General features: G+C 44.9%; 1 protein-coding gene across 1 annotated transcript in view; it reads left to right on the top strand.

The window, feature by feature from the left end:
* Positions 1–25,101, top strand: part of LOC142291215 (mitochondrial glutamate carrier 1-like) — a 48,020-nt gene that overhangs the window by 5,391 nt on the left and 17,528 nt on the right. The window contains exon 2 of the mRNA XM_075335573.1: positions 4,188–4,230. The gene's annotated coding sequence lies outside the window, so the exon portion shown is untranslated. The remainder of the gene's footprint in view (positions 1–4,187; positions 4,231–25,101) is intronic.

Raw genomic sequence — 25,101 nt, 5'->3', positions numbered from 1 at the left:
CGATCACAGGATCGGATTGCTGTTGTACGACACTCGGCTCAGGCTTTCAGTAGGGCCTGAGCCGAGTATCAGTAGTATATGGCATCCGATGCTCTCATATCAAATGCCATACGCAAGTGGGAGCGAGGCCTATGGCAAAGTAAATCAAAAAGTCTCACCAACTTGATATTACCTGCATTTCTCAGTCTCTAGCATCCTGTACCCCATGAACAGTCTAACACAACACACTCTGCTGAGCTAACCCAGCTGCCTGCTATTAGGCTTACAAGGCCTGGACTGGAATATAACAACCTTTCGCACCTCTCCTTTGGTCACTGCTAAATCATGGACCCAAAATGCAGTCAACACAAAAACCATCTCAGTAACCTATTGTTACTTGTGCACTTTCTCCCTGAACTTACATCACCGAGGCCAGCCATCTTGGTGACACATGCCTATCATCCAGCATCTTACACCGTTTTCTTACATAGAATTTTTCCTGTGCAACAAGTTCTTTTTTTTTTGAACAATCTTTTGAAAAGTCGGCAAAAAAATACTTGCAGTAAACACTCTTCAAAAAACCATGTCCGATCTGAAAATCTCATGAAAAGAGTAACAGAACACATTAATTTTTTGATAATCATGTTGGATTTTTCTGTCACATTTGTTATTTATTTAGAAACTGAGCGGAAAATTTCCAAATTTTCTTAAAATCACCTCAAAAACCTTTTTGAGGAAAAACCTGGGTAAAAACTAAGCTGAAACTTTCCAAATACTGTAATTCCCCAAAAAAATGAAAAATTCTAAATCTTTTGAGCTTCTGCTCAATTTTCTCTTAAAAAACTCTGCATTAAGACCTCATGTACACAGTCAATAACAAGTAACTCCAAGATTTTCAGGGGGATTTTAGAGGGTTACCATGCAGCTTCTGCTCCAGAAACTCAGCAAAAGAAATCGTGTTGCACATCCCCCTAGGTTCAGACTATAGGTACACAACCTTGAAACCTGAAGTGAATCTGCATGTTTTAGCAGGGAGGATTTACTACATGGAATTGCGAGCAGAATCTGCAATCAGTGGTAAAATTCTCCACAGCCTGTATAATGCTTTCACTAACGTGTTTTACCATATTCTGGATTTTTATGTGTCCACATGGCTTTAGGAGTGCTTTGTCTAGTGTTGTGGTTTAAAGCGTGCTTTCCACACAGCGACATCACTAGCGATGTCGCTGGTGAAAGCACCCGCCCCCGTTGGTTGTGCGTCACGGGCAAATCGCTGCCCGTGGCGCACAACATCGCTTACACCCGTCACACGTACTTATCTGCCTAGCAACGTCTCTGTGGCCGGCGAACCGCCTCCTTTCTAAGGGGGCAGTTCGTTCGACGTCACTAAGCGGCCGCTCAATAGAAGCGGAGGGGCGGAGATGAGCGGGACGAACATCCCGCCCACCTACTTCCTTCCTCATTGCGGGTGGCCGCAGGTACGGTGATGTTCCTCATTGCTGCGGTGTCACACATGGCGATGTGTGCTGCCGCAGGAACAACGAACAATCTGCGTCTTGCAACCAGGGCTGTGGAGTCGGAGTCGTGGAGTCGGAGTCGGAGTCGGAGCTCATTTTGGTGGAGTCGGAGTCGGTATAAAATGCACCGACTCCGACTCCTAAAATATATAATAAATTGGGGACAGGAGTGCAATGCAGAATGTGCTGAATATTTTACTAAATAATAACATTTAGTATAATGCGTATATTTAAGTGAAAAATTTATTGTAGTACAATGTGAACATCAGACATTTAATTGTTTTTATGATACAATAATCAAGATATTTGGATAGAACATAAAATATTTATTGGAATACAACTTTAGAACACAAAAAACTAATAAATTGTAAATATGTAATAAATATATATATATATATATATATATATATATATATATACAGTGTATATACACACACAAGATATATATGTAATCTACTGTATATTACATAGTAAAAACAAAAAGCAGCACCAAATGTGCACTACAGCACTAAACATTCCAAACTGTACTTATTTTAAAAATTTTTGAGATTTTTGGCAAAAAATTGCAATTTCTTGAGCTGCTTCGCCACGTCACGGCAAATCTCATTTGAAGCAGTCCTACACTAAAATATTTTTATAAAATGTGCCATACGGCCTCACATATGAATAGTAGAACTGCTCTTAGCAGCACTCACCTGGTCTATTTCAATCCCGTACCCATGACTGAGTCATGGCTGTGGGCGGGACAGGTCCAAGCAAATGCTGCATGAAGTAAATAGCCTGTGGACAAAGCCTGATGACTTAATGTGAACAGTCACCAACCGCCAAAATCTAGACAGATGGAATACATCCCAAATTGGGGTGCAAAGCAAGGTGGAGGTCAACCACCGACCAATTCAATGAAGAAAAAACAAAAAGCAGCACCAAATGTGCACTACAGCACTAAACATTCCAAACTGTACTTATTTTAAAAATTTTTGAGATTTTTGGCAAAAAATTGCAATTTCTTGAGCTGCTTCGCCACGTCACGGCAAATCTCATTTGAAGCAGTCCTACACTAAAATATTTTTATAAAATGTGCCATACGGCCTCACATATGAATAGTAGAACTGCTCTTAGCAGCACTCACCTGGTCTATTTCAATCCCGTACCCATGACTGAGTCATGGCTGTGGGCGGGACAGGTCCAAGCAAATGCTGCATGAAGTAAATAGCCTGTGGACAAAGCCTGATGACTTAATGTGAACAGTCACCAACCGCCAAAATCTAGACAGATGGAATACATCCCAAATTGGGGTGCAAAGCAAGGTGGAGGTCAACCACCGACCAATTCAATGAAGAAAAAACAAAAAGCAGCACCAAATGTGCACTACAGCACTAAACATTCCAAACTGTACTTATTTTAAAAAATTTTAAAATATATAATAAATTGGGGACAGGAGTGCAATGCAGAATGTGCTGAATATTTTACTAAATAATAACATTTAGTATAATGCGTATATTTAAGTGAAAAATTTATTGTAGTACAATGTGAACATCAGACATTTAATTGTTTTTATGATACAATAGTCAAGATATTTGGATAGAACATAAAATATTTATTGGAATACAACTTTAGAACACAAAAAACTAATAAATTGTAAATATGTAATAAATATATATATATATATATATATATATATATATACAGTGTATATACACACACAAGATATATATGTAATCTACTGTATATTACATAGTGTATTACTTATTTACAATTTATTACAGTTTTTTTGTGTTCTAAAGTTGTATTCCAATAAATATATTTTATGTTCTATCCAAATATCTTGATTATTGTATCATAAAAATTATTAAATGTCTGATGTTCACATACACATATTCATGTACTACAATAAATTTTTCACCTAACTATAAGCAATATATGTAGGAGTCGGAGCTGGAGTCGGAGTCGGTGCAAGAGAATTTGAGGAGTCGGAGTCGAAGGTTTGGCTTACCGACTCCACAGCCCTGCTTGCAACAGCAACGATAATGGGGATTAGAATGACGTGTCAACGATCAACGATTAGGTGAGTAATTTTGATCGTTTAACGATCGTTCGTGCGTTTCACACGCAACGACGTCACTAACAAGGCCGGATGTGCGTCATGAATTCCGTGACCCCAACGACATCTCGTTAGTGATGTCGCTGCTTGTAAAAGCCTGCTTAGGTCTCCAGTCACTATGATTCTCTGGTATCAGGGTCGGACGGTCACGTTAACGCAAGTATGCAATTTGCATATATCCGGCAACATTCTGGCTAGACGTGTCCGGCGTCACTCCATTCTCTCGGAGTCTAGTCAGCACATAATCAAATATTTGCGGTCACTAACCCTGCTGCTCCCAGCACCAGAGAACCCGGACAGTGCACGCATTAAGGACTAACAAGTCTGCAGTGGCATAAAGTGACTGTAGACTTGCATTCTGACCCTGGGCAACCATTTTAAGCAGTCAAAGTATATACAGCCAATTGAGACAATTGCCTATCATGTTAGACTCCTTGTCATTGTAATTGACATTATGTTTCATGGAATGACGGCACTGCCGTGAGTTCCATTTGCAATGGAAATAATAGCATAAATGTGAATAGACAAAAATGTTTCTATACTTCAGGAGTACATACAAAAATATTAATCATGATTTCTGTTTCTTTTAGGACTGTGCTCAAGACTAAACACCTGACATCTAAACAAATACTGGTAAGAAATGGTACTATATCTAGTTAGTGCTCAAACACTTTTCTATTATGTATTCTGTTTTACGCTCTTGTTTTTCTTTTTGCTTTCTGATCCATAACTGGTTGGACAAATGCATTAAAGGGGTTGTCCACTTCTAGGACAACCCCTTCTGATTCCACTTGTTTCCCCCAGGTAAAAGAAAAAGCCTATACTGACCTCCACGGCCGATGTAGTTCCAGCGGTGCTGTGGTTCGCGTTCCCAGGGTCATGTAACGTTGTTGTGACATCATGTGAACACCATGTCCAATCAGTGCCAGCTTCTGCCTTTGAACACAGGAACAATCAACAGGAAATGAGTTGAAGCCTGTTAATTAACTCATTTTTGTCCAAAGGCAGAAGCTGGCGATGATTGGACGTGGGGCTCGTATGACCTCACAACATCACGTGAGCCCCAGGAATGTGGGTACTGACAGCGCTGGAATGGTGCCGACACACAAGGTAAATATAGGCTTTCTTACTTTACCTAGGCGAAACATGAGGAATCAGAAGGGATTGTCCTCGTAGTGGACAAACCCTTTAATTTGTTGGTAGCGGTCAGTGGTACAATTCATCTCCTACATTCTATCCAATTTACCTATTCCTTTAGCAGGCAATACATATCAGATGTAGAAACTACCAAGGCTGAACAGATCAACCGACCACCTAATGTACATGTGGGCCTCCCAACTCTCTTTGACTGCAGATGTTGTATTTGGACTTTCTGATACAATACCCACATAGTTTTGATGGGTAGAGCTTTCAACAAATATTAGAAAAAATTTAGGTTTCTCGCCATTGTTGGCAGAGTTTGAGGTTTCCAAATGTTTTCAGGTGATTCAATTGCAACATATTAAAAAGTCTCTAAATTTTTGTGCAAATGTACTTCAGTCCCCACCCTCGAGAGATTTTAAGTACACCTGGAGTTTTCATGCAAATTTTGCAACATTTTAGCATATTATACAACTTTTTGTATAAAAAAAAATGTAAAAAAAAAAAGGTTAAAGACAAATTTGTGAACCTTTTGTAGCATCTTTGGCACAAAAAACATCAACCAATATTACAAGACAAAAAAAGGAGAACAAATACAGATGTTGAATTAGTCCCTGTGTTCCCCAAGGCTTCTTTCTGTCAGGTCTGTGTCCTGTATCTCCTACATCACCTAATGTCGCTGACTAAAGCATGAATTGGCAGATGCTGAGTCACGGTCTGGATGTGTGCCGTCACTTAGGTTGGCAATGCTTCCTTCACCGAATGATGTAACTTTTCCAAGAACTAGAGCTGTGAATGAATAGATTAAATGCTGAGGAATACATAAGTACACATTATTCAACTGACATGGCAAAATCTGCCGCGTTCTTCTAGTATACAGATATGCATGGAAGCTAATTACTCGAATGTGAAGAAATCATTCCTTGCCATGATATGTACTTTCTTAGGAATTAATGTTATGTTCTAATTTTTGTAACTTTGAAACCCCAACGATGGTATAAGGCTATGTGCGCACTTACCGGATTTTGCCGCGGATTTTCCGCGGATTTGCTGCGTGTTTCGCTGCAGAAAATGTTCATAACATCTCTGCAGTGAATCACCAGCAAATCCTATGGAGAAAAAAAATCCTGTGCGCACTGGGCGGAATTTGACAGCTGCATGTTTTGCTGCGGGAATCCCGCAGCAAAAACAAGTGCATGTCAATTCTTTTCCGCACATCGCTGCGGGATTTCACTCCATTGACTCCAATGTTAATCATGAAATCCCGCAGGGAATAACGCAGGCAGCAAATTCTGTGCGGTCCACTGCGTTTTCTCATCCAGGTATGTTTGACTGTGAAACGTAGTGTTTCAGAGAGAAAAATACTTCTATAGCTGCCACTGGCCAAGCCGTGTTGTAGACTAGTTGGACAGGTGGATCCCACTGTCCAGTATTGACTGGTCTCTGCCTTTGTACACAAATAGAAACCCATCATTCCAGAGCAGTGGGCGGGGAGAAGCTCGTGGGACCCACCTGTCCGACAAGTCTATTGTGCTGCTCTGTCTCTGGCGTCTATTAAAAGCATGTTTTTGGCTGAAACTCCGCATTGTTTCAGAATCAAACACACCTGGCTGAGTTCACACAGCCAGAGGCTGATATGTGCTGCCTGTGGATTGAGCAGCATATATTAGGTGTCAGGGTTTCTTTAGCAACTGTACCATTGCAACAACAGTTGCTTTTTCTCTGGCTCTATGATCACAGCCAGGTATGTTTGACTCTGAAATGCTGCGGCGTTCCAGAGAAATACATACTTTAATGGAAGCCAGGGACTGAGCCACATTGTGCACTAATCGTACAGACAGATCCCCGGTGGCTTGTTCCCGTCCACTGCTTGAACTGACAGGTCCCTGCCATCGTGCGCGCATAGGCAGAGATCTGTCAGTCACTGTCAGCGGGCGGGTAGAAGCTGCCAGGGATGTGCCTGTACAACTTGTGTACATTTCAGTTCGGTCCCTGGCTTCTTTAGGCGGGCTTTGCACACTGACATCGCAGGTGCGATGTCGGTGGGGGAAATTAAAAGTGACGCACATCCGGCATCGCAGTCGATATCGTAGTGTGCAAATCCTTTTTGATACGATTAACGAGCGCAAAAGCGTCGTTATCATCGGTGTAGGGTCCGACATTTCCATAATGCCGGTGCAGCGACAGGTACGATGTTGTTCCTCGTTCCTGCGGCCGCACACATCACTGTGTATGAAGCCACAGGAGCGAGGAACATCTCCTACCTGCGTCCCGGCTGCAATGAGGATGGAAGGACAGAGGTGGATGGGATGTTTACATCCTGCTCATCTCCGCCCCTCCGCTGCTATTGGCCGCCTGCCGTGTGACGTCTCTGTGATGCCACACAACCCGCCCCCTTAGGAAGGAGGCAGGTTGACGGCCAGAGCGACTTCGCAGGACAGGTGAGTGCATGTGAAGCTGGCGTAGCGATAATGTTTGCTACGCCAGCAATCACAAGATATCGCTGCTGTACCGGGGGCGGGGACTATCGCACTCGACATCGCAGCATCGGCTTGCGATGTTGCAGCGTTCAAAGTACCCCTAAGGCTATCCTCACACTGTGTACAAAATGGACGAGTGCACTTTGAGAAAAAAGTGCTTTGCACTTGGTCCAATGTTAGTCAGTGAGGCAGAACAAATCTGCGAGTTTTTCCTCAGCTCAGATTGGACTGATGAAAACATTGCAGCATGCTGCAATTGCACTCATCTATCGGACATGACTCGTCAATGCAAGTCAATGGGTAAGAAATAAAAAAACAAACGTCACTGTGGCGTCCATGTGATGTCTGTTTTATGGATATATTACTATTCTTTAGCATAGAGCACTACAAATGACCGTAGAATAATAGTTGCTGAGAAAAATGCATTGTATATAGATACTAGTTGAGAATATATTGCGCACTTGCAAGACAAACAATACCAAACAAATTAATTCGTCCCACTTTTTTGGATAACAATTAGCCAATTGTTTTTTTTATATGCCAGTCTGAAAATACCATAAAAGTATGTGTTTCTCTGGAACGCCACAGCGTTTCAGAGTCGAACATAACTGGCTGTGATCATACAGCCACTGCCTGATACATGCTGTTCACGGCAAGTATCTACTGTCAGGTTCCCTTTAAAACAGTCTAAGACCCGCAACACACATCTGTTTTTTTTTGTACGTGTGCGGTACGTATTTGCACGTACCGGAGACACGTACACACGGAGACAGATGTTATTCAATGGTAGATGGCGCACACACACGTAAAATCACACGGAACGTGTGTCCGTGTCGTAAGTACGTGTGTGTGCTTTTCTACACGGACGACATGTCCGTTTTTGGCCGGCAGCACGCAGGCATGGACCCGCTTCAGTCTTTGGGTCCGTGCCTGCACGGACCGCACACGGAGTATGTCCGTGTTCAGCATGTATCATCAGTGTCCGTTTTTCATCACGAAATCTGAAACACTTGTTTCCAATCTATCAGGACAATTGAAAGCAAACAACAACACCAGGATCTCATGATGAATGATTAAAATCGTTAATTGGGTAAGAATGCGGGCCTTTAAAACCGGACAGCACATGGACAGCACACGTACGTATTTTATGTCAATACGGACATTCCACACGCACACACGGCTCGCATACGCCATCACACGGATGCCATACGTACCGGAGAAACTCCCCTAAAAAACGGAACACAGACCTGAAAAACGGACCGCGAGACACGTACTTTTTTTTGCGGAAGTGTATTTTAGGCCTAATACATATACTCATCCTGTGCATGTGGCCTTAACCCCTTAACGACCGCGGGCCGTAAAATTACGTCCTAAATGACATAATCTTACTGCCCGCGGTCCTCCGGCGGCAGCATGCCGCGATCGGCACACATCTCAGCTGATTTTCACAGCTGAGATGTGTGCCTGCTAGGCACGAGCAGAATCGTTATCTGCTCGTGCCGATTAACCCCTTATATGGCGCTGTCAATACATGACAGCGCCATTATAAGCGCGATCGCGGTAAAGTTTTACTTACCGCCGAAACCGGAAGTCACGTGACGCGATCACGTGACTCCCGATAGTTGTCATGGTAGCACAGGGTCATGTGATGACTCCTGTACTACACATGAATTGGTTTCACTTTCGCTGTGCCCGGGGCACAGCAAAAGAGAAAGACAGCGTATCTGCTGTTTACAGCCTTCCAGCTGTGATCAGCAGATACTGCAGAGCGATCGGAATGCTGATCGCAATAGCCCCCTAGGGGGACTAGTAAAATAAAAAAAAAAAAGTAAAAAAATAAGTTTTAAAAAATTAAAAAAAAACAAAAAAACCTAAAAGTTCAAATCACCCCCCATTCGCCCCATTGAAAATTAAAGGGTTAAAAAAATAAAAAATATACACACATTTGGTATCGCCGCGTTCAGAAACGCCCGATCTATCAAAATATAAAATCAATTAATCTGATCAGTAAACGGCGTAGCGACAAAAAAATTCCAAACGCCAAAACGACGTTTTTTTGTCGCCACAACTTTTGCGCAAAATGCAATAAGAGGCGATCAAAAATTGTACCGTTAAAAACGTCAGCTCGAGACGCAAAAAATAAGCCGCCATTGAGCCTAAGATCCCGAAAAATGAGAACGCTACGGGTCACGGAATATGGCGTAAAACGTGCGCCACTTTTTTCGGACAAACTTCCGATTTTTTTTTAACCCCTTATATAAAAGTAAACCTATACATGTTTGGTGTCTACGAACTCGCACTGACCTGAGGCATCACACCCACACATCAGTTTTACCATATAGTGAACACAGTGAATAAAATATCTCAAAAACCATAGTGCTATCGCACTTTTTTTGCAATTTTTCAGCATTTGGAATTTTTTGCCATTTTCTAGTACACAATATGGTAAAACTGATGGTTTCATTTAAAAGTACAGCTCGTTCCGCAAAAAATGAGCCCTCACATGACCATATTGACTGAAAAATAAAAAAGTTACGTCTCTCAGAAAAAGAATGGCGAAAAAAAAAAAACGGAAAGCGAAAAATCGGCCGGTCGTGAAAGGGTTAAAGAGATTGTCCAGTCTAAATCCACAAGTCTGCACTCTCTGTGTCACTCTCTGTGTCACTCTCTGTGTCACTCTCTGTGTCACTCTCTGTGACTGCAGTCATGTGAATCCTCACATCGCACACACTGTGTGCTATGATTATTCAACAATGTTAGAGTCGTGAACGGCGGTCACATGCAAGTGTTTTCAGCAAGGCTATCTAGTTGGAATGTGGCCGGAAGTATGCATGTCACATGCTTGCAGCCAAGTAATTGCTGTTCCTGGCTCTGAAACCAGTGAATCCTCACAGTGCACAGTGCGTGTGATGTAAGGATTCACAGGTCTGCAGACTTGTGGATTTAGACCCATCAACCCTTTTATAGTGTTGGATTTTTTTTATTTATGTTTTTTACAGCACTTTCTATGCAAAAAAAATAGCAGAACACAGGTATGTGCACACTGAGCCTTTTTAGAAGTCTTTTTGTCAAATTACTCAAAAAAACCACACGTGGATGTCCCTTCTTTGATGCCTGAGGGAAAACGCTTCAAACTAAGTACTATCAAATTAAAAGGCTACAAATTAAGTTTCAAGATTTCAAAACTGCTTCAGGAAGCGAAAAACTACCCATGGGTATATACACAACTGGGTTTTTTGTAATCTTTGTTGAGCAAAACTCTCTAAATCGTCCTTTAAAAAAAATAAATAAATAAAACGTTTGAGGTTCTACAGTTTCTCCTTCGAAAGCTCAGCAAAAAGACTTCTTGTGCATATAGCCCAATGAAAGAGCATTTCATGAAATGGTGTTTGCTTGAAAAACTCATGGTTTTTGAACGCTTAAAGTGAGCCTGTCAGGTACAATATGCACCCAGGAGCTGAAGCAGTTCTGGGTGCATATTGCTAATCCCTGCCTAAGGCTGCTTTCACACATCCGGCTTTTGCAATGCGGCACAATCCGGCACTTTGCAGGAAAACCGCAACCATTTTTTTTTGCTGCCGGTTGCGTTTTTCCTGCATAGACTTTAATTAGTGCCGCATTGTGCCGCATGGGCTTGCGTTTGGTCCGGTTTTTGCCGCATGCGGCAGATTTAGCCGATGCGGCGGCCGGATGGAACGTTCCCTGGCACGTTTTTTGTTCCGGCAAAAAAAACCGCATTGCGCCGCATCCAGCCGATGCGGCGCTTTTCCCAATGCATCCCTATGGATGCCGGATGTGGCAAAAACCGTATCCGGCCGCCGCATGCGGTTTTTGCCACTGCGCATGCTCAGTAGCATGCCGCAAGCGGCAAAAAACGGACCGGCCGCATGTAAAAAACTTATGCAAAGGATGCGGTGTTTTCACCGCATCTGTTGCATAGGCTTCACAGCCGGATTGAGCCGCACTGCTCAAACCGGATGTGTGAAAGCAGCCTTACTGTCCCTGTATACTATACTTCAGAATGGGCTGTTAACACAAGGGTTAGAAATTTGAGATATACTGCAGGATGAGCTGTATATTCAGGGGCCTGTGTGAAGCAGTATTTGGGGCTGTGTGTACGGATTAGTTTAGCTGTGTTTTGTTGCCTCCTGATCAATGTTCAGTGATGAGAAATCTGCAAATATGTCTCTTGTTCAAATCAAAGTTTATTAGAATAGAAGAAGATAATCAAACAATTGCACAGCGCGCAGGCTGAGGGTATATATCCAAGCTAGCTGCTAAAAACACAACAGTTCTTTGACTACACCTGCGCCACTGGCGACCAAAAATAACAAGTACAATTCGTATGTGTTTGAAATAGGAAGAACAAGTTGAAAAAAAAGAGATAAAGAAGAGGAGGTGGAAGAAGAATTTAGAGACAGTAAAGACAACAGAAACGTGGGAAAGTAAGATGAAAGGGGAAGGGTACAAAGAGTTCCCACCCGAGTGGACGCGCCCTCCTACATCAAAACCACATTTTCAAGGCTAACCTTCTAGGTACAGAAATAAGAGAATGGAAAATTACCTACATACCTGCCCCCCCGTGAATCCATAGACCCATATCCGGTGAGTCCCTGAACATAATCCACGGGGCCCACGTAGCATCAACTTTGTCCTTGTTGCCGAGTGTCTGACCTATCAAGGTCTCCATCCTGAAGATCTCGTTGCACTCTGCTATGAATTCATCCCGTGATGGGATTCTAGTTTGCTTCCAATATCTTGGAATTAGGTTTCTGGCAGCTGTTAAAAAATGTCTTAATAAACCTTTCCTAAACCCTGAAGCAGAAACATTCCCGAGGGACAGGAGAGCTAACTCTTTTGTGGGCCGGATCTGCCTCAAAGAGAGTTTATTGAGTAACTGGAAAATGCTCTCCCAGAATGATCTCACCGGGGGACATGACCACCAGATATGAGTGAGGGTTCCCCTCTCCTTTTGGCATCTCCAGCACACATCAGAGGCTGATGGAAAGGCAGCATGGATACTCACAGGACACCTATACCACCTAGATAGGATCTTGTAGCACCTTTCCTGTGATATCACATTCAGCGAAGTTTTACCAATAAAGAGAAGGATTTTGGTCCGCTCCTCAGCCGAGAATGACCTCCCCCACTCTCTCTCCCATTTCCCAAAGTACCCAGGCAAGCCGTCCCTCGCACCTCTGCATCTGAGAAACAAGTCATACAAGGTCGAAATGGTATGGCCTGGAGGATCCTTCTCTAGGCAAAGGGCCTCAAAGGGTGTGAGTGCCCTATAGATGTCTACCCTCCTAGCCATAGACACTATAAAACTTTTCAGCTGTTCGAAGAAGAACCACATATCTTGAGATTTGTTGATATCTGAAGAGTAATTATCTAGGGGTGTAATACCTGTGTCTGAGATAAAGTCACGAATAATAGGATGGTCACTCTTCCTTTTATGGAGGAATGTTGATCTATGGAAACCCGCCTGAAAATCTGAATTACTATGGACCGGTGTCAATGGGCCTGGAATGGAGGACAAGTCAAGATATTTATTACCTCGGGACATAAAATTCCGCAATTGCTTTGTGATAAAGGGTACTGTGATAGAGCTGGAGCTGGGTGGTGCTCTGGTCCAAATAACTACCTTCGGATCAACATCAGATTGCGCGCTTTCGGCTTCCACCCATCTTTTCGTTTCACCTGAGTTAAATAGATCCAGAACGCACGTCCCTTAAGAGGCGTAGCTATACAAAAGGAGATTAGGGAGTCCAGTTCCTCCCATATCCCTTGATCTACTCAATATTTTGTGGGAAATACGTGGGCGTTTATGTGCCCAGACAAATTTGGTTATGCTAGATTTCAGACGTGAGAAAAAAGAGGCCGGCAATACTAAGGGGATGGTTTGGAAGTAATAAAGCAGCTTCGGTAACAGGTCCATTTTGATCGCATTTATCCTCCCAAACCATGAAAGCTGGAGTTTGTTCCAGTTATTGAGGTCTAATTCTAACTTCCTGGAAATGTGGCGGTGATTTGATTTAACCTCATAACGACGGCCGTACGACTTAAAGCGGCGGCAAAACAGGGTACTTATTCTGTTCCGCCGCTTTAAAGCGGCGGCCCGAAAAAACCCTGTAGCGCCCCCCAGCGACCGAAAATCTCGGGGGTTTCAGCTACCGGGGGTAGCTGAGACCCCCCAGATTATGAATCGGGGTGTTTTTTTTGGACCCCGTTAATGTGATCGCCGGTATACACCGTATACCGACGAACACATGAAAAAAAAAGAAATGGCCGGTAAAACTGATTTCTTTTTCATCTGACATGATCAAACATGTCAGATGAGAAAGAAATCTAACCCCCTAGTGCCCCCAAAGCCCCCGGTACCGGAGAGTCCCCCCACCCCCACCCCTACCCCCACCGGACATCCAAAATGGCGCCGAAGCGCACAGAAAACTGCAGCCGCCACCGGCTCTGCAGTCATTTCCCTCCGATCTGAAATGATCAAACATTTCAGATCGGAGGGAAATGTCCTCCCCCTGACCCCTCCTCCGGTCCACCGGAGCCCTCTGGTCACCGGAGCCCCCTCCGGTTCTCCAGAGCCACCACCCCCCTCCCCCCTCCGGAGCGTGGAAGATGGCGGCGCACAGCGCGCGGCCGCCTTCATTCTGCTCTTTCTGCCGCATGTGACACGTCACATGCGGCAGAAAGGTGTCCCCAGGTCCCACTAGGTCACCCCCCGTCACCCCCCCCCCCCAAGCCCCCGGTTATACGTTACCTGTCTGCCGCTCCGGGCCCGCGATCGCCGCCTCCTTCTTCAATGCTGGCGGCGCATGCGCAGACAGCGGCTGTCAGCTGGATCCCTGGAAGCAGGGATCCTGCTGACGTCGCTGATGCACAGGCTCCACTGTGGACCGGGGGAGGGTGAGTGCAGTGATCTGCAGCCACACTCCTCACATGGAGAGGCTGCTGTTCCAGAAAATGGGGGGTACGTTCTGTGAGCGTGCCCCTCATATTCTGGAATGAGGTTACTGCAGGTCACTCTGCCCTAGGTTGGACCGGGGCAGTGTGAGTGCAGTATTCTCAGATTACTGCACCCACACTGCTCATGGAGAGCTTGCTCTTCCAGAAAATGGGGGATACGTTCCCTGAACGTGCCCCCCATATTCTAGAAGATCCAGAGTCGCCGAGGGACCTCCAAAATGGATTACAGCGACCGGAATTTCTTTTTTTTCAATAAATTGGTAAAAGAGGAATGTTTCGGGGAGTGTTTTTTCAAATAAATTTTTTTTTTGTCTTTTTTTTTTCTATTACTGACTGGGTTAGTGATGTCGGGTATCTGTTCAGATGCCGTGACATCACTAACCCCAGGGCTTGATGCCAGGTGACATTACAGCTGGTATCAACCCCATATATTACCCCGTCTGCCACCGCACCAGGGCGCGGGATGAGCTGGGGCGAAGCGCCAGGATTGGCGCATCTAATGGATGCGCCACTTCTGGGGCGGCTGCGGCCTGCTATTTTTAGGCTGGGAAGAGTCCAATAACCATGGCTCTTCCCACCCTGAGAATACCAGACCCCAGCTGTCCGCTTCACCTTGGCTGGTGATCTAATTTGGGGGGGACCCCACGTTTTTTTTTTTTTTTAAAAAACGCCTGGGGAGCCCTCCAAATTGATCACCAGCCAAGGTGAAGCTGTCAGCTGTGGTTTGCAGGCTACAGCTGTCTGCTTTACCCTAGCTGGCTATCAAAAATAGGGGGGACCCCACGTCGTTTATTTTAATTATTAATTTTTTGGGGGGCTAAATACAAGGCTAGGCACCCTTTAGTGCCACATGAAAGGCACTAAAGGGCGCCAGCTTAGAATATGCAGGGGAATGGGACGTTATATTTGTTTGACATCTATCCATTCATCCATTGTAGCATTTTACGCTGTGTGCCCACAATCAGGGTTTGCAGCGTTTTGGGCGCAGAGTGTTTTCCCTGCGTCCATAGCGCTGCGTTGTGCAGTAGAAGCACAGTGGAAGGATTTTTAGAAATCCCATGCCCAATGTGCTTCTTTTCTCCGCAGCATAAACCGACCTGTGGCGCAGCTAGCCGAGCCTCAACATGTCAATTTATGCTGCGGAGATGAGTGTTCTCTGCAGGTAGCATAGAGCTCCACAGCGGCCTGAACCCAAATCGTGGGCTTGGGCAGCTGCGTTCTCCCGTGGACAACACTCACATCTCTGCAGGAAGGCTGACACTGTGTACTAGATGCCGTGTCGCTGGATCATGGCCACATAGCCTAACAGTGAGACATTTGTTGCTACAGCAACATTTTTGTGAAGTACCTGTGGATTCAAAATGCTTACTATACTCCTGAATAAAATCCAGTTTCCAAAATGGGGTCACTTGTGGGGGTTTTCTGATGTATAGGTACCCAAGGGGCCCTGCTAATGTGACATGGTGCGCGCAATTTATTTCAGCTTTTCCAGAATTCAAATGGTGCTCCCTCCATTCCAAGCCCTCCCATTTATCCAAACAGAGGTTTTTGGCCACATGTGGGGTATCCCTGTGCTCATAAGACATTGGATAACAACCTGTGGGGTCCACGGTTTGTTGTTGTCTCTTGAAAAAGTGAGAAATTTGATGCTAAAGCAACAGTTTTGTGAAAAAAATGAAAATTTTCAATATGGCAACCTAAGCTTATCAAATTCTGTGAAGTACTCGTGGATTCAAACTGCTCACTATACACCTTGATAAAAGCCTTGAGGTGTCTTGTTTCCAGAATGGAGTCACTTTTGGGGGACCGCCACTGTTTAGGCACCTCAGGGGCTCTCCAAATGCAACCTGGCGTCCGCTATTGATTCCAGCCAATTTTGCAGTCAAATGGCACTCCTTCCCTTCCGAGCCCTGCCATGCGCCCAAACAGTTGATTTCCACCACATATAAGGTATCACCAAACTCAGGAGAAATTGCACAATAAATGTTATGCTGAATTTTTTCCTTTTACTCTTGTAAAAAAAAAAGCTACCTGGTTGAAATAACAATTTTGTGGTAAAATTTTATTTTTTTTTTTCATGGCTCAACGTTATAAAATTCTGTGAAGCACCTGAGGGTTCAGGGTACTCACCAAACATCTAGATAAATTCCTTGAGGGGCCTAGTTTCCAAAATGGGGTCACTTGTGCGGGGTTTCTGCTGTTTAGGTACCTTAGAGGACCTCCAAATGCGACATGGTGCCCGCAATCTTTTTCAGCCAAATTTCCTTTCTAAAATTCAAATATTGCTCCTTTCGTTCCAAGCCCTCCCATTTGTCCAAACAAAGGTTTCAGACCACATGTGAGGTATCACCGCGCTCATAAAAAAGTGGTTAACAAACCTTGAGGTCAAATTTTTGGAATTACCTCTTGAAAAAGTGAGAAAATTGATGCTAAAGCAACATTTTTGAGAAAATTATTAAAATTTTCAATATGACAACGTAACGTTAACAAAATCTGTGAAGTACCTGTGGATCTAAAATGCTCACTATACCCCTAGATAGAAGCCTTGAGGGGTCTAGTTTCCAAAATGGTGTCACTTGTGAGGGATTTCTTCTGTTTAGGTACCTTAGCGGACCTGTAAATGCAACATGGTGCCCGCAATCTATTTCAGCCAAATTTGCTTTCCAAAATTCAAATATTGCTCCTTCTGTTCCGAGCCCTCCCATTTGTCCAAACAGAGGTTTCTGACCACATGTGGGGTATCAGCGCGCTCATAAGAAAGTGGGTAACAAGTTTTGAGGTCCATTTTGTTGTGTTATTTCTTCTAAAAGTGAATAAATTTGGGTTAGAGCAACATTTTTAGGTAAAATTTAATTTTTGCTTTTTTTCATTCCACATTGCTTTTGTTCATGTGAAGCACCTGAAGGGTTAATAAACTTCTTGAATGTGGTTTTGAGTACTTTGGGGGGTGCAGTTTTTAGAATGGTGTCACTTTTGGGTATTTTCTGTCATCTAGGCCTATTGAAGTCACTTCAAATGTGATGTGGTCCCTAAAAAACTGGTTTTGTAAATTTTGATGTAAAAATGAGAAATTGCTGATAAACTTTGAACCCCTCTAACTTCCTAACAAAAAAAAATTTTGTTTCCAAAATTGTGCTGATGTAAAGTAGACATGTGGGAAATGTTATTTATTAACTATTTTGTGTCACAGAAATCTCTGGTTTAACGGTATAAAAATTCAAAAGTTGAAAATTGCTAAATTTTCAAAATTTTTGCCAATATTCAATTTTTTTCATAAATAAACACAAAAAATATTGTCCTAAATTTGGTACTAACATGAAGTCCAATATGTGACGAAAAAACAATCTCAGAATCACCGGGATCCGTTGAAGCGTTCCAGAGTTATAACCTCATGAAGTGACACTGGTCAGAATTGCAAAATTTGGTCTGGTCATTAAGGTGAAAATTAGCTCCGTCACTAAAGGGTTAAAGAGGTCAAGGGGATCTGCCGTCAGTTTAATTCCTAGGTATGTCAATGAATCCACCTGCCATTTGAAGGGGAGAGAGGCTTTGAGCTGAGTCACCAGCATTGGAGGAAGAGATATATTCAGTATTTCGGATTTATGAGTATTTATTTTAAAATTACTCAGAGATCCGAACCTCCGCAATTCAGCCATTATGTTGGGTAGACTAATGAGTGGAGAGGTAACGTACAGGAGCAGATCATCTGCGAATAAAGCTAATTTATGGTCCTGTTTGTGAAATGTAACCCCTTTAATTGATATATTGCTCCTCAATGCCACCGCCAGATGTTCCATGGTCAGAATATATAATAATGGGGAAAGGGGGCACCCTTGTCTTGTTCCATTACATATTGTAAAGGAATCTGAGAGGGAGCCATTTATTTTGATTTGTGCTGTGGGTGAAGAGTAGAGTGCTGTAACTCTGTTCATCATGTGCTCTCCCAACCCTATGCTTTTAAGGACCTGAAACATGAAACCCCAGTGCACCCTGTCAAACGCCTTCTCTGCATCTACCGACAGGATGCACATGGGGATCCTGTGACATCTTGCGCCGTCAATCAGGGAGATGGTCCTCAGGGTGTTGTCCCTGGCTTCTCTTCTGGGCACGAAACCCACCTGGTCTGGATTTACCAGTCTGGGAAGAAGGTCTCGTAACCTATTTGATATCATTTTAGAATAAAGCTTGATATCTAGATTTATGAGCGAGATCGGACTATAGTTGCAGCAAAGAGATGCGTCCTTCCCTGGTTTTGGTATAACTGTGATGTGGGCCATCAACGCCTGGGGAGGGAACGCACCCCCTGCAGATATATATCTACAGACCGATAGGAACAGAGGATTTAGAAGTTCTGAAAATTGTTTATAGAAACCCGCTGAGAACCCGTCTGGACCTGGGCTTTTCCCTGACTTCAAATCTGAGACTACCGCATTGACCTCCTCCAGGGAGAAGTCCTCTTCCAGCTCCAGTAAGGTATCATTTGAGATGGAAGGGAGATTATGGGATTTCAGGTAAGCTTTAACATCATCTTGAGTCCCATATGTCGCTATGTGTCCCGATTGTCCCCTAATATCATAAAGCGCCTTGTAGTATGTGCGGAAGCCTGCTAAAATGTCCTGGTTGCTATGCAAATGACCATCACTTCCTGGGTCTTTTATGAAAGGGATGTAAGTATTCATGGAGCGGGGATGGAGGGCCCTTGCAAGAAGCTTCCCACTTCTATTTCCCAGTTGATAAAAGCGGCTTTTGAGACGTTCTCTTAAGCCCCTGGATTTCTGGTCTAATACCTCTAGTAATTTATGTCTGGTTGTAGAGAGTTGTGCGTAGGTTGTAGGAGATGAGTCCCGTTTGTGTTTGCTTTCTAGTGAGGCAATCTGGTTAGATAACTGCGTTATTTCAATGGCTCTTTCTTTTTTCAGGCGGGTACCATGTGAGATCAAAATGCCCCTTAATACACATTTCAGTGATTCCCACTGGATTGCAGGAGAAGTGGTATCACATTCATGATCTCTAATAAAGTTATGAATTGACTGGGTAAGGTCCGCTTTGCATAACTGATCCTGTAATAGGTTTTCATTCAGTCGCCAGGTGAAATTTGATTTGACACGAGGCCCTAACTGAATCGATAAGTAAATGGGAGCGTGGTCTGACCATATTATATTACCTATGGTCACTTCTACTGTCATGTCTAGGAGGGCATGAGAAATGTGGAAGGAGTCAATTCTGCTATAGACAGAATGGACCGAGGAATAGAAGCTGTAATCTTTGGTGTCCGGATGAAGAATCCTCCATATGTCCACCAATCTCAGACCATGCATGTGCTTTTTGACCCTTTGTATGACTGAGGCCGGATAGGACGACTTACCCGAGGACACATCGAGGGCCGGGTTCATTGGTAGATTAAAATCGCCTCCTAATATCACCGGAGAGGAGTCCGCAAAATCTTCCAGAATTTTCCTCCCGTCTGCACAGAATCTGTCCTGCCCCTGGTTAGGAAAGTACATGTTAGCAATAACAAAGATATTGGTTTTCCAAGAAAGCTTTAAGAAAATATATCTTCCCTTGGGGTCGATACAGGAGTCTAACACCTCTGGTATGAAGGACCTATGAAATGCCACGGAAACCCCCTTAGACTTAGCATCAGGATTCGAGCTATGGTGCCAAATCGGGTAGTAAGCCGAGGAACACTTAGGAATTGCATCTGACCTAAAGTGAGTTTCCTGAAGCATCAAGATGGCCACCCGTTGCTTATGACAGGAATATGCTATCTGTTTTCTTTTTTCAGGGACATTCAAACCTTTAACGTTGAAGGAGCAAAACTTGACACTATCCATAATGCAGGTCAGCTGGAAGCATGATGTGGTATCTGGGGGCTGGTCCAGTCAGGTGAGAGGGAAGGATAGAGAAGAAAGAAAGACAGAGAAAAGAAAGAGCAAGGTTTAGGTCAAAGGACCTAAAAGGTGGGTAAGGAACCCTAGTATTAAGTGGTGCAAAATTTCCATGGCAATGGATTGCCATTTGCACTAAGGGGGGTTAGAGGAAGCCAAGAACGGCAGCGAGTCCGTTCCTTACCCCCCGCCTCTAATACAATATGATATATCATTATAAAGCGCATTAACTATATGCTCCCGCTAAAACTTTATCATCTAAAGAAAAGTAAACATCATAACAGGCTATTATTCTAGGCATTGACCCCAATCAGCATTCCCGGTAGGTGAGCAAAGTGTTCAGATCAGGGACAAGATTCTAGTAATTGTAAAGCTGGTGTCACACATAACGACGACGACAACGACGTCGCTGCTACGTCACCATTTTCTGTGACGTTGCAGCGACGTCCCGTCGCTGTCGCTGTGTGTGACATCCAGCAACGACCTGGCCCCTGCTGTGAGGTCGCCGGTCGTTGCTGAATGTCCAGCTTCATTTTTTGGTCGTCACTCTCCCGCTGTGACACACACATCGCTGTGTGTGACAGCGAGAGAGCGACGAAATGAAGCGATCAGGAGCCGGCACTGGCAGCTGCGGTAAGCTGTAACCAGCGTAAACATCGGGTAACCAAGGGAAGACCTTTCCCTAGTTACCCGATGTTTACGCTGGTTACCAGCCTCCGCTCTTGCTGCCAGTGCCGGCTCCTGCACTGTGACATGTGGCTGCAGTATGCATCGGGTAATTAACCCGATGTATACTGTAGCAAGGAGAGCAAGGAGCCAGCGCTAAGCATTGAGCGCGGCTCCTTGCTCTCTGCACTGTGACATGTAGCTGCAGTACACATCGGGTTAATTAACCCGATGTGTACTGTACCTAGGAGAGCAAGGAGCCAGCGCTAAGCGCGGCTCCCTGCTCTCTGCACATGTAGCACAGCGACGTTACGATCGCTGCTTCTGCTGTGTTTGACAGCTAAGCAGCGATCATAACAGCGACTTACAAGGTCGCTGTTACGTCACCGAAAATGGTGACGTAACAGCGACGTCGTTGTCGCTGTCGCTTAGTGTGACACCAGCTTTAAAAACAAGAAAATCACATGGGTCTCCCGGGCTTATTTCTCAAAAGGCCCAAATCTTCGCCTCTAGACGGTCCAGCCCCACAGGGTCCAGTCAGTAAAGGCTAGGGGAAGACACTCCAAACCAGGTCCACCAGGTGGAGGGTCCAAGTGGATGTATAACACAAACAGTTTACTGCTTCCTCCTATGAGGTTTAAGTAGTACTTGACCCAATGTCAGAACCTCTGATAACACCTGTGAAATAACACAATGCTAGTCTGGAAAGAAGCAATATTAGGTGACAGGAGAAAGACTTTCAACAAATCACAGTAACTTGCAACGATGCCTTTGATGCAGTTTCATGGTAAGGCCCTCCCCTGTGGCTCCAGGGATAATTGGCTATCATGCTGGAAGGGCCCATGAAGGTTATCCCCAGTAGGAAACAGGGGTGCTACACAGGACCGCTACCCTGTCGGATTGCTCTTGTCAGGACCTCTTTGTCTCCCATGGCGACGGACTGGCTGCCATACTGGGGGTTCCACAGGGAGTTGGGGGCCTGAGGGCCAATCCGGCAGTGCTACCATAGGAAGCTCGAAAGTCCCCAAGAACTTAGCCAGATCTCCGAGTTTGCGAAAGATTGCTGATTTCCCATCCTTATGCGCTGTCAGCTGGAAGGGGAAACCCCATCTATATGGAATGTTTCTGTCCTGGAGGTGTTGGAGCAGGGGTTTTAATGCTCTTCGCAGCTGCAGAGTGCGTCTAGCCAGATCCGGTAATATCTGGACCTGGGACCCCTGGTAGTTGATGGATCCTGCCTGCCGCACCGCGGACATGATGGAGTCCTTTACCTTATAAAAGTGGACTCTACATATTATGTCTCTTGGACGTGAATCTGGAGGGGATTTGGGACCCAGGGCCCTATGTATGCGGTCTAACTCAATCGGCCCAGAGCTTTGTTCTCCCAGAATTTGAGCAAAGAGCTTCTGTGCCATGGCCTCCAGTTCAGGCGTGCCAATACTTTCAGGGATACCACGGATACGGACATTATTTCGCCGATTGCGGTTCTCTAAGTCCTCTTGCCCTGAAGTGAGCTCATCAATCTTTGCTGAGTGGCTAAGTAATATTTTCCTTTGTAGGGACAACTCAGCAGTGATGGCTTCCTGGGACTTCTCCACTTCCTCTACCCTGTATGTGAATTCAGATTTCAGTGCCTGCAGCTCTTTCTTATAAGTATTCTCAAGCCTGCTAGCAAATCTGTCCAAATCTTTTTTTGTAGGCAAAGCCTTGATAGATTTACTTATCTCATGTAGATTAGGCAGATCTCCCTCATTGTCCTCCTAGCTGGAGAAGTCCTGCTGTGATTTCCCCAGCTCCTGCTGTGTCTGTGTTTGACTTTCCCGGGGCTGTGAGTTTTCCATGAGGGAGGCAGACGCCATCATTGATCTAGTGTTCCTGACGGCTGCTGAGGTGCTCTGGCTGAGGAAACGATCCATGCTGCTCACTGTCTCCTTTATCTCACCTCGGTGTCCGGTGACTTTCCTGGATCTGCCCATAAGCAGGGAGATGTTAATGTGCTCTAATAGAGGCTAATGGGGGAAGTTCAGGACAGAGCTCCCAGCAAGTGCAGCTCACTCGGCCATCAGCAAGCCACGCCCCCCAAATATGTCTCTTAATGTATACGACAAAGTATTCTCGTATTAATCAACAGAGCAGCATTTACTGTTTCACATCACTAATCTGTCTGTAGCGGGCAACAAACACAAGTGTTCACTGCAGTTGTGGTGGAATGTAGGAGAGTTGAGCTTTGCTTGAACCAGCTAATCTTGTAAAACCACACTGCAGCTATACTGGTGTCGATGGCAGAAGATAAAATCTGTGAGGCAGGGTACTGTGTAGGAGCACAAAGCATTAGGTGAGCTCTACACTTAGATTGCCTACACTTAAGGCCGCTTTATACGCAACAACATCGCTAACGAGATGTCGTTGGTCACGAAATTCGTGATGCACATCTGGCCTCGTTAGCGAAGTCGTTGCGTGTGAAACGTGAAAGTACTTATCGTTGATCGTTGACGCGTCGTTCTATTCCCAATTATTGTTGCTGTTGCAGGTCGCAGGTTGTTCGTCGTTCTTGCGGCAGCACACATCGCTATGTGTGACACCGCAGGAACGAGGAACATCACTGTACCTGCGGCCGCAGGCAATGAGGGAGGAAGGAGGTGAGTGGGATGTTCCTCCCGCTCATCTTTGCCCCTCCGCTTCTATTGAGTGGCCGCTTAGTGATGTCGCTGTGACGCCGCACTAACCGCCCTCTTAGAAAGGAGGAGGTTTGCCGGCCACAGCGACATCGCTAGACAGGTAAGTACAGGATACTTTACACTCAACGATATCGCTAACGATATATCGTCGGGGTTACGGTGTTCGTGACGCACATCCGGCGCCGTTAGCGATATCATTGTGTGACTAAAAGGAGCGACGATCAACGATCGCAAAAACGTCAAAAATCGTTGATTGTTGACACGCTGCTCCTTATCAAAATATCGGTGGTGCTGCATGCCGTTGGTTCTTCGTCGTTCCTGCAGCATCACACATCGCTATGTGTGACACCACAGAAACGACGAACATCTCCTTACCTGCGTCCACCGGCAATGAGGAAGGAAGGAGGTGGGCAGCATGTTCCGGCCGCTCATCTCCGCCCCTCCTCTGCTATTGGGCGGCCGCTTAGTGACGCCGCACAAACCGCTCCCTTAAAGGAGAGATTGTTCGGGGTCTCCAGCGACGACGCTAAGCAGGTATGTGCGTGTGACGCTGCCGTAGCGATATTGTTCGCTACGGCAGCGATCACCCCCATGACGAAACAGCGACGTGGGCGGGTGCTGTCACGCACGACATCGCTAGCTACCGCTAGCGATGTCACAGCGTGTAAAGCACCCTTACGTGTGACCGTTCTTAGCGATGTTGTGCGCCACGGGCAGTGTTTTGCCTGTGACGCACAACCGATGGGGGCGGGTACGCTCGCTAGTGATATCCATAGAGATATTGCAGCGTATAAAGTGACCTATAGGCTTGGTGATAAGCTCAGTGAGCTGGGACTAGACAAGGACACAGGAGAGAGGGGAAGGGCCTGCAGCTCTGAGAAGCAAGTGCTGCTGGGAAATAATAATAATGATGATATTTATATAGTGCCAACATATTCTGCAGCACTTTACAATTGAAAGGGGACATATGCATACAATATCAGACATACCAAGAGGAGTGAGGGTCCTGCTCACAAGCTAACAATCTTTGAGGAAATAGGGGAATCACAAAAGATAAAGGGTAAAAAGTGCTTGTATTGTATGGTCCAATCATCAATAGAGTACTCACATAATGCTGCATGAATTGTCACCAGCCAATATGTGTACAAGGACAGCTATAGAGGGCTATTAAGTGCATAGAAAATGTATAAACAGATGATAAAAAGGACCAGATTTTGAATTAAAAAAGGAAAAACGGGAATAATTAGATAGGTGAGGTAATAGGCTAGTCTAAAGAAATGCGTTTTTAGGGCACGCTTAAAACTGAGTAGCGAATTGTTCTGGGCAGTGCATTCCAGAGAATTGGCACAGCTCGTGAGAAGTCTTCTAGACGGGAGTGGGAGGTTTGAATTTTAGAGGATGTCAGTCTTAGGTCATTAGCAGAACGGAGGGCACAGGTAGGGTGATAGAGATGATCGAGGAGATGTAGAGCAGTGCAAAACTGTCGAAAGCTTTGTGGGTGAGAGTGATAAGTTTATATTGTACTCTGTAGTGCATGGGCAACCAGTGCAACGACTGGCACAAGGTGGAGGCATCTGTGTAATGGTTGGAGAGGAATATGATCCTGGTTACTGCATTCAGGAAGGATTGGACTGCCCATTCTGCTAACTGAAGCTTGGCACATAGGAACAGAAA

The sequence above is a fragment of the Anomaloglossus baeobatrachus genome, chromosome 2 (genome assembly GCF_048569485.1).
Source record: "Anomaloglossus baeobatrachus isolate aAnoBae1 chromosome 2, aAnoBae1.hap1, whole genome shotgun sequence".
NCBI classification, from domain to species: Eukaryota; Metazoa; Chordata; class Amphibia; order Anura; family Aromobatidae; genus Anomaloglossus; species Anomaloglossus baeobatrachus.
Note: the sequence above shows the minus strand (reverse complement) of the source record. Positions and strands in the feature narration are given on the sequence as shown.